The sequence below is a fragment of the Leptonychotes weddellii genome, chromosome 4 (genome assembly GCF_054177405.1).
Source record: "Leptonychotes weddellii isolate Sample4059 chromosome 4, ASM5417740v2, whole genome shotgun sequence".
In the NCBI taxonomy this organism is placed as follows: Eukaryota; Metazoa; Chordata; class Mammalia; order Carnivora; family Phocidae; genus Leptonychotes; species Leptonychotes weddellii.
In genome coordinates this window covers 735,364-746,183 of record NC_138372.1, presented here as the reverse complement: position 1 = coordinate 746,183, position 10,820 = coordinate 735,364, and positions in this window count along the sequence as shown.

Here is a 10,820-nt window from a genome sequence, read left to right as displayed (position 1 = left end):
ACATCAATGACCATCTGTTTCCGCTGAAGTGTAGTTGGTTGGTCATGAACTTCCTGGTCCGGATAGTTACTGTGTCGTTCATGATGGCGGCCAAGCCTCATCGCTATATATTTTACACGTGTATCTGTGTGTATGTTCTGTTTCTCTGGAGAACCCTAATACAACATACAATGGAATTGTTATCATTCAGCCTTAAAAAGGAGGAACTCCTGACACCTGCTACCACATGGAAGAAACTGCAAGACAGTCTCAGAAGGACAAATACTAAGAAAACATACAGGAGTGCCTGGGAGGCACAGCTGGTTAAGTGTCTGCTTCGTGGTTTTGGCTCAGGTCATGATCTCAGGGTCGTGGGATGGAGCCCCAAGTCGGGCTCCCTGCTTAGCAGGGAGTCTGTTTAGGATTCTCTCTTCCTCTCCTCCTGCTCCTCTCCCCACCTCCAAAAAAACAAATAAATCTTAAAAAAAGAAGAGAAGGGCACCTGGGTGGCTCAGTTGGTTAAGCGTCTGCCTTCGGCTCAGGTCATGATCCTGGAGTCCCGGGATCGAGTCCCACATCGGGCTCCCTGCTCAGCAGGGAGCCTGCTTCTCCCTCTGACCCTCCTCCTTCTCCTGCTCTCTGTCTCTCGTTCTCTCTCTCGCAAATAAATAAATAAAATCTTTCAGTCCGAGAAACTGTCACAGCCCAGAGGAGCTCAAGGAGACATGATGACTCAATGCAAGATGGGATCCTGGGACACAAAGAGGATAGTTGTTAAAAACCAAGGAAATCTATGGGGCGCCTGGGTGGCTCAGTTGTTAAGCATCCGCCTTCGGCTCAGGTCAAGATCCCAGGGTCCTGGGATTGAGCCCCACATCAAGCCCCACATCAGGCTCCCTGCTTGGTGGGAAGCCTGCTTCACCCTCTCCCACTCCCCCTGCTTGTGTCCCCTCTCTGGCTGTCTCTCTCTCTGTCAAATAAAATGTTTAAAAAAAAAAAAAGGAAATCTGAATAAAGCATAGACTTTAATTAATAATAATATGTCAATATTGGTTGACTGTGACGTCAAATGTATCATGCTAATGTAAGATGTTCCTAACAGAACTGACCGAGTGTGAAGGGCATGGGAACTCTGTACTCTCAGCAGTTTTTCTGTAAACCTAAAACTGTTCTAAAAATAAAGTTTATTTTGACTCTTAACTCTAGGGAACAAACTGAGGGTGGCTGGGCGGGATGGGGTAACTGGGTGATGGGCATTAAGGAGGGCATATGATGTAATGAACACTGGGTGTTGTATGCAACTGATGAATCACTGAATTCTACCTCTGAAACTAATAATACACTGTATGTTAACTAAATTGAATTTAAATAAAATATTAATCTTTTTAAAATTTTATTTTTTTAAATGTTTAAAAGATTTTGTCTATTTATTTATTTGAGAGAGACTGAGAGTGAGAGAGAGAGCATGAGCAGGGGACAAGCAGAGGGAGAAGGACAAGTCGACTCTGTGTGAGCCAGGAGCCCCATGTGGGCCTGATCCCAGGACCCCGAGATCAAGACCTCAGCCGAAATCAAGAATGGGACACTTAACCGACTGAGCCACCCAGGCGCCCCCTTAAAAAAATTGTTTATTTTTAAAAAGAAATCCAAATACATCAATAATCAAAACAATGCATTTAAAGCAATCAGCGACTGTCAGACTGAAAAACAAAACTGATCCCTGCTGCTTTCTGTTCACAGGACACAACCTTCAAAGCAAGGCTGCTGCAGGAAGGCGGGAGGGAGAGCGGCCAAGAGAGCTGGAGGGGCTGCAGGGCTGCAGGGCTGGAGGGGCTGGGAGGGGGCTAGAGGGCTGCAGGGCTAGTGGGGTTGGCGGGGGTGCAGGGTTGCAGGGCTGGTGGGGCTGGCGGGGGTGCAGGGCTGCAGGGCTGGTGGGGCTGCAGGGCTGGAGGGGCTGGGAGGGGGCTACAGGGCTAAAGGGCTGGCGGGGCTGGCGGGGGTGCAGGGCTGCAGGGCTGGCGGGGCTGGGAAGGGGCTGCAGGGCTGCAGGGGGGGCGCGTCCTGGGATGTGAGACCTTCTGCACCCCGCGCTCTGCACGCGTGCTGGGTGTGCGGGCGCAGCCCCTGAACATCATTCTCCAGCACCCCCTGGGTCTAAATATCGATCACTTATTGATTCACCAGGAAATCTCCACACTGAAGTCAACATCAATCTGACTGCCTTCTCCGACTGCCGAGACTGCGATTAATTTCGAAATCCAGACACGAGGAAACCGCGGAAGGAGTTCCAGGGGTTTGTTTTTGCTTAGGGAGTGGGCGAGGGAGGCGCTGCCGGTAACCGGCGCCGAACCAGGGCGGCTTGAGCGAAGCACAAGCTGTCTCAGAACAAACCACCGCGGCCACCGGGCTCTTCCTGGGGAGTGCCGACTCCCAGCCCACTGCCCGGTCGGTGCCCGGGAGGGCGCTTCTCCCGCCCGGGCCCGGCCTAGCTCGAGGCCGCGCTGGGCGCGGGCCCCGCCAGGGTCCGCCTCTCGGCCTCGGCCCCGCCCCCTATCCGTCACTCAGCACAGGCCCCGCCCCGCCCCGGCTCACAGCACAGGCCCCGCCCCCGGCCCTTCGCTGGCCCGCCCGCGGCTCCCGCCCGGAAGCGGCGCGGCCCGCGGCCTCTCCACACGCCGGCACTAGGCGGCGCTCGCGGGCCACGTGGGGCCAGACGGGCCCCCAGTTTTCCGCCCGCGGCGTTTGGGGTCTGGGGTCCGCCGTCCAGCGGCCGGAACTGGGCCAGCGTCGCCGGCTAGTGCCGCCCTCCGACTCATAACCCTGCCCTCGAAACCTCACTTCAGGTCCCACTTTTGTCAGGGGAAAAATAGACATAAATATCCCTTTCGTTCACCCCTAAGGCGCACACAGGTGGCGGGGAGCGGGGCAGGGCGCCGACCGTGGAAAAGTGGAGCTGCCGCGGGCCTTGGGCTGGCCTCCGACCCTGAATGTCCGGGCCCCCAGAGAAGCACCCCGGTCCCCAGATGGCCCTTTGCACCCAGGGGGACCACGGCTCCTGGTCTTGGCGTCCTGGGACCCTGCCCGGCTGCTGTGTGACCGTCCTGGCCCCCAGGGGCTCACAGCTGGCGCGCCCTGTGCCCTGTACCCCTGCTCCTCCGAGGGGCTCTGAGGCTCTTCTTCTCTCCCTCAGTCTCGTTTACACGTGACCACACCAAGGACATTTTGTCCAAAGCTAAAAGAGGTTTTAAATGCATCAAGAGCCTCAGACCTGGGATGCCTGGGCGATTCAGTCAAGCGTCTGCCTTTGGCCCCGGGTCATGATTCTAGGGTCCTGGAATGCAGCCCTGCGTCAGGCTCCTTCCTTGCTCCGGGGGAGTCTGTTTCTCCCTCTGGCTCTCCTCCCTGCTTGTGCTCTCTCTCTCTCAAAGAAATAAAAAAAATCCTTAAAAGGAAAAAAAAAAAAAGAGCCTCAGACCTTTGCAGGGGCGGGCGTTCCAGTTGGCCCAGCAGCCAGAGGGGGGTAGAAGTCTGGAGGTCCGTCCTGCACAGAGGGGAAACTGAGGCTCAAGGTGAAGCCCCTTGCAGAGGGGGACTGCCTACCCTACCTCTCCACTGAGCCTAGCCCAAAGCAGCACCCACGGCCTGTGGGGCAGGGCCAGGCAGCAGGGGTGGGGCACCCATGATCCTGCCCTCCGCCGTGCCCCAAGTGGTGCCCAGTCAGGGCTGACCCAAAGCCCCTCACCCTGCACTCTCTTCAGTGGCTTCCTCCCCATGGTGTATCTCAGAGGTTGGGCACCAAAGTGCCCACCCAAGGTCTGGGCCCCATGGCCACCAGGGGCTGCTGGAGGGGCAATGGGGCAGGACAGACAGGCCCTCAGAAGTTTGATCCAGCAGGCTAAGCCATCCCCTCCCCCACCCAGGTACCCCAGAGCAGGTCTGGGCATGAGCCTTGGGCAGATGCCCAGGGGACTACAGCGGGGCCCAGCTGGTCCCAGACGGGCGTCACAGGGAGATCTCCAGGGCCCCCGGCACCAGGCAGCCACCCCACAGGCCTAGCCACACCTGCTGGTTTCCAAAACACCCCCTGCCTGCAGGCCCAGCCTCCTCAGGAGGGGCAGCCCAAGGGCCTGTGGGTGCTCCTGGCTCCTCCCAGCACCCCTACTGCTTGGGGTCCCAACCCACCATCTCCTCCTTCACCTCCTCGGGTGCCCCGTCCTCCAGCCTCTGAGACCATTGCCCTTGCACACGACCCTTCTCCAGGCCAGATGGCCCCCCTGCCCCGCCCTGCCTCTGATTGCCCTTCCCAGGCATACCTTGCATCACCTCCCAGGTGGCGGGTGGGCTGGCCCTCAGGGACAGGATTCTTAACAAACAGCCCTCAGGCCCCAGTGGCAGCCTCCAGAGATGAGGCAGGCTGCACCTTCAGAGAGAGCCGGGGCTGGCCAGCACTGCAGGACTGGGGCCCTGGGGGGGGGGGGGCCTGCAGTCCTGCAGGGGTCCTGCAGAGAGGCAGCCGCGGTCCCACTACCCTCTGCCTGCCCCAGCGACATGCACTGGTGCCTGGCCTGAGTGTAAAGTGCCCACCTGACTTGGAGCAGGGCCTGGTGACCAAGAACAAATGGGAGCAGAAGAGTGTGGGGACCCAGTGACCCCCCCTTGCTGTTCCCACAGATACCCCTATAGCTCCCTGAGCACCCACCTTCACTTCAGAAGATGGTTTGGGGGGGCGCCTGGGGGCTCAGTCGTTGAGCGTCTGCCTTTGGCTCAGGTCAGATCCCAGGGTCCTGGGATCGAGCTCCACGTCGGGCTCCCTGCTCCGCGGGGAGCCTGCTTCTCCCTCTCCCTCTGCCTGCCGCTCTGCCTACTTGTGCTCTCTCTCTGTCAAATAAATAAATAATCTTAAAAAAAAGAAGAAGAAGAAGAAGATGGTTTGGGGTTTCTGGCTATTGGAGCAGCCCTTGGGTCCTAGGCAGGGGTCCTAGCCAGGGCTCCCAAGGCAATCCCACTGTCCTGACAGGTGGGCCACACATAGGGGCATGAGGGCAGCTGGTCTGAGGGAGGACCGGCTGGGGCAGGCAGGAGGGGCCAGGTCAACTCCCTCAGCTGCCAGGGTGGGGAAGGGAAAGAGAAGGAGACCCAGGGTGAGGGCTGGGTCCTCCCCCTGCTGGCTGAACAGTGCTAAGGGGGCCCAACAGGACCAGGTGCAGGGGGCCCTCCAGGGAACAAGACCCCACCACCACCTGTGCAATTCATTTATTCAGGGCCTGCTCAGCATTCTGCCTTGGGTCAGGGGGTCTCTGCTCCCCAGAGAGCCCGAACAGCAAGAACCAGTAAATAAGGACATGCCACCCAGCAGTGGAAAGAGGGCAGTGGTGCGGGGCTGAGGTGGGTTGCTGCACTGGGGGCTTATTGCGGAGGGGCACTGGAGTGGAGGCAAGGTGACAGGAAGCACTGACCTCCCCTTCCTTCTGAATTGCTCCCAAACCTGGTCCTCAAGGCCTCCATGAAGTTGGCTCCCCACTGAGCCCCTTCCCTTCCAACCTCCTGGCTGTATTCACACATGCCTCTCCTCCAGGCCAACTCTGAGGCCCTGCAGCTCCTGTGTCCATTCCTGGGACACCCCCCCCCATGCTGAGCCCCACTTCCCTGGCCACACCACCCTTTTGTCTGCAAAGTCCCTTCCCTCTCTCTGGGGCTCTCTTCCTTCTCACCCCTCTCCCCCGGGGGGCGGGGGGACATTGGCAGCTCAGGGACATCCTCAGCTACACACACTCCCCCACGGCCCTTCACTGGCCTGTGGCGTGTTCACCACACACCCACTTCCCCACCCAACATCTATAAGCATCTCAGACTGGAGAGATCCGAGACACAGCACACTCTCCTCCTGTCCCATCAGACTACCCCCTCTAGCTGCCCCTCCCCACCCTCCCAGCTCGCCACCTAGCTGTTCACACAGGCACCCTGGTGTTGCCCCTGCTCCTTCCATGCCCTCATCCCTGACCTACCACAGCCTCCCCATTCCAGAATACATGGCCCTGTCCAGCCTGTCCAGCCCACTGTGCTACCCTCCACACAGCTCACCCTGCCCTGAGGCAGCCAGAGGGGGCCCTTCCCTTGCTTAGACCCGCAGCGGTTCCCATCACCATGACAGGACTTGTCGTCCTCACTGCCACAGGCCCTAAGGGAGCTGACTGCCTCCAAATGGCAGGAAGACTGAGACACCACCCACGGCCTTCTCCTGAGTTCATCTTTTTTTAAGAAGTAGATGATAAATGCCAATGGCCTTTTATTTTCAGCAAGAGAAAAGTAGTTCCTCAAACTCCTATGGAATTGCAAGGGACTCAAAATAGCCAAAACAATCTTGAAAAAGAAGAACAGAGTTGGAGAGTCAGAGGACTCACACTTCCCAATTTAAAACCTATACAAGGGGGGCGCCTGGGTGGCTCAGTCGTTAAGCGTCTGCCTTCGGCTCAGGTCATGATCCCAGGGTCCTGGGATCGAGCCCCGCATCGAGCCCCGCATCGAGCCCCGCATCGGGCTCCCTGCTCGGCAGGAAGCCTGCTTCTCCCTCTCCCACTCCCCCTGCTTGTGTTCCCTCTCTCGCTGTCTCTCTCTCTGTCAAATAAATAAATAAAATCTTTTAAAATATATAAATAAATAAATAAATCAGACCTAAACAAAGGTGCCCGACTGGCTCAGTTGGTAGAGCGTGCAACTCTTGATCTGGGGGTCATGAATTTGAGCCCCATGTTGGGTATAGAGATTACTCAAAAAATAAAATTGTCCCTCTTGGTCTGCCCTGTGGGCCATATGCTCTGGTGTCCTCCACTATTTGGCCAGGGGTGAGCGCCTGACCCAGGACACTCTACTCATGGGCTCCTGAAACATTTCTGGCATAAAACCCACAAATCAGAGCTTCATTTGGGGCATCTGGCTGGCTCAGTCCATGGAGTGTGCAACTCTTGATCTCAGGGTTGTAAGTTGAGCCCCACATTGGGTGTAGAGATTACTTAAAAATAAAAATTAAAAATATTTTTAAAAAATCTACAAAATTACAGTGATTGAAACAGTGTGGTATTCATAAGAACAGTCATATAGACCAGTGGAGTACAATGGAGAGTCTAAAAAGAAACCCTCACATGTGTAGTCAATTGATTTTCAACAAGGGTGCCAAGACCATTCAATGGGGAGAGGACAGTCTTCAACAAACAGTGCTGGGAACACTGGATATCCACACACAAAAGAATGAAGTTGGACCCCTACCTCACACCACATATGAAAATTAACTCCAAATGGATCAGAGACCTCAATGTAAGAGTTAAAAGTATAAAACTCTTAGGAGAAAACACAGGAGTAAATCTTCATAAACTTAGATTTGGCAACGGTTTCTTAGATGTGACACCAGAAACACAATAGCCAAGAAACAAAAAAGAAAAAAGAGATAAAGTGGACTTTATCAAAATTAAAAACTTTTGTGCATCAAATGACACTATCAATAGAGTGAAAAAACAACTAACAGAACCGGAGAAAATATTTACAAATCACATATCTGATAAGGGTCTAGTGTCCAGAATATATAAAGAGCACTTATAACTCAACAACCATAACAAAAAAAAGTTCAAAAAAAAGGCAAAGATCTGGAATAAGATATTCCTCCAAAGAAGATATGTACGTGCCCAATAAGCACACAAAGAGAAGCTTTGCATCACCAGTCCCTAGGAAAGTGCAAATCAAACCACAAGGAGGTAACCACTTCACACTCGCTAGGATGGCTACAATCAAGAAGGCAGATAGTCACAGGTGTCGGCAAGTATGTGGAATATTTGGAACCCTTGTATGTTGCTGGTTGGGAATGTAAAATAGATCAGCTGCTGTGGGAAATAGTTTGGTGGTTCCTCAGGGTAGACACAGAGCTATGTATGACCCCACAGTTCCACAACTAGATAAATACAAAAAAAACCCCAAAAAACCCCACACAACTGAAAACAGGTGTTCAAACAAAAACTTGCACACTAACAATTGTAGCAGCTCTAATCACAATGGCCGAAAGGTGGCAACAGCCCAAATGTCCATCAACAGATGAACGGATAAACAAAGTGCGGTGTATCTGTGCATGGAATTATTCAGCCGTAGAAAGGAATGAAGCACCAACAGCTGCTATAAGGTGGATGACCCTTGAGAGAAGCCAGACACAGAAGATCTCATGTTATATGATTCTGCTCATATGAAGTACGTGGAACAGACAAATCCATGGAAACAGAGAGCAGATCAGTGGTTGCCAGGGGCTGGGCGGATGGAATGGGACGTGACTGCTCAATGGGCATGGGGTTTCCTTCTGGGCCAATGAAAATGTTCTGGAAGGAGACGCTGCGGATGCTGCACAATACGGTGAAAGTACTAAATGCCAATCAACTGTACCCTTCAAAAGGGTCTGAGTGGTAAACTTTATGTGATGTGTATTTTACCATGATCTAAAACCTGTGTGGGGGAGCACCTGAGGGGTGTCCCCTGCTGGTGAGGGGAATATGGGGTGCCTTGTGGGCAGGAAGTTCTTCATGGAGACCCAATACCATGAGCTGAGCTGGTGGGCTGGGAACACTGGCGCTTGGGCCATGATGCTGAGTCCCTGCCCCCTCAGGGGACACGCGGTATGGAGGGGTCTTTTTCTTGGAGACTACAGTCCTTCCAAGTCTGTGCCAGAGAAGGGGCAATGGGGACAACGACCAGGATACAGGCCCAGAGAAAGGGCTATTCTCATCAGGTGTCCCACGAGCCAGGTTGCCCCTGTGTCAAGACCCGGGTGGCACGGGCTGGCAGATATGACCTGGCAGTTTGTGAAAGATGTGGCACGTGATGTGGCATGACTCAGTACGTGCCGCACCGGGGGTCCACACCCCTTCCCCGCTATGCCGCTGGTCCGGACTCTGTCCTGCTTCCCCAACTCTGGGGAAGGCCGCTCAGTGCCTGCCCACCTGCTGGAAATGGCCTTGAGTGGCATCTTCCTATCAGATGACCTCAGTCCAGGCTCCTCGGGGTGCCCCTGGGTCCATCTTTGGGCTGCCCCTTCCCTGGCTGGGCTGGACAGGGCAATGGGTTCAGGAAGGCTTAGCAGGCACGCCCGGGCACTGTACCACCCATCCTCCTCCTGCCTGCTGAGCCATAGATGCAAGCTGTTTACCTGGCAGGTGCTGGTGGAGCTAAGTCCCAGCGCACCATCTGTGGGGAGATGAATCCCCACGACAGCCAGGGTGCCCCTCCCCAAGGCAGGGCACCGGCAGAAGCAGGCCGGCGGAGCTAGAGACCAGGACAGGCCTAGCACCTCCCTGGGCATGTTGCTGTGATCCTCACACCAGCCCTCCTCCCATCAGGCCCTGCTCATCATGTCTGCAGCAGCTAGTGAGGGGGGAGGTGGTGTGCAGGCTGCCCCCACTCTGGCCGGCGGGGGAGTGTCAAGCCTGGGCTCAGGCTGGGGTGCAGGCAGAAGCCTCAGTCACCCTGCATGGGCCTGCAGTCCGCCAAGCTGGTGTGGCTTTCCCATGGTATGTGCAACCCTGGGCCTGTGTCCCCACCTCCTGGCCTCAGGGACCACCGCCCCCAAGCATGCTCCGGCCTGTTGGCGGCACCTAGGATAGGAGGCCTGGCCAGGTCAGGGGTGAGGGGGTACCCAGAGTCCCAAGGCCTGACTGAGGCAGCAGCCGCCCCCAGACCCCCACCCAGCAGGTTCTCTCTCCCAGACCCCATCCACTCTGGGTACTGGGGCCTCCCTGCATTCCCCCCTTTCACCTGGTCCTGGGTGTCAGGGTCTGGGTGTGCCTCTCTCTGACCCTGGTCCCTCTTGAGTGGACATCACACTTCCTGGGTCCCTGGCTCGGTGCTCCCTGCCCTGGCCCAGGATGCCTATGGTATGGCTAGCGGCCGCACTCCCGGGCTGGGCGGGCGAGCGTCCAGCTTTCCGTGGGCCGCTGGGGGAAGGTCTACCAAGGGAGCCACCCAGCCCAGAACTGGAAATGCCCTGCCCCCGGAGACCCCAGAGGTGGCTGTGGCCCTGCCTCCAGCATCCCGTTTCAGGATGGAGCAGGCCAGAGGCTGGGGCACAGGGAACTGGGGTGTCTGCGGGCCTTGAACCCAGCAACCAAAAGAGGCTTCATTTTATAGATAGCTCAGCTGTTGCCCAAACCCTGCTTTTAGCCAAGAGGCAGGTAGGGACCCCTGTGCATTTCTCTGTCCAGAAGCCCTCTTCCTCCTGGGGACAGCACCCACCTTTGCCCTGGGGAGAGTGTGTTGTCCCCAGCCCTGGGCACTAACCGCGGCCCCTCCTTTCCCTGCCTCCAGGGCCACACAAAATCTGACGGAGGGCCTTCAGAGCTTTCCTGGGGTCAACATACAGATATCTGTCTTGGGAGCACTGTGGCTGGAGATCACAGGAAGACGGGCCCCGACAGCCTCCAGGAACGCCTGGATGCAGGGATACCTGAAGTCCGCTCACAGACTCATCCCCTGAGTGAGCGGATTGCCTCCTTCACATAAGCTGGTTTACGCTCCCGCTACCTGGTACCCCGAGCCTGGCTGACCCGACTGGCCTGTGTACATCTGTGCATTCCTGTGGGTGCACACGTTTCTGGGGTACACGTGGGGAATGATGCTCTGCTCGATAATGGTTGCATCTTTCTCCATTAGAGAGGTTTGTCTCACTCCAAAAAGGATGATGTGAAAAGCCTCTGCTTGGGCCAGTCTGTGGCACCAGAGCCGTTGGATGGAGCCAGGCTCTCCAGCTCTATGGGTGCAGGTCCCCCCATCTGCGGTGCGACCAGAAGTACCCGCCACACAGATCCCCACAGAGG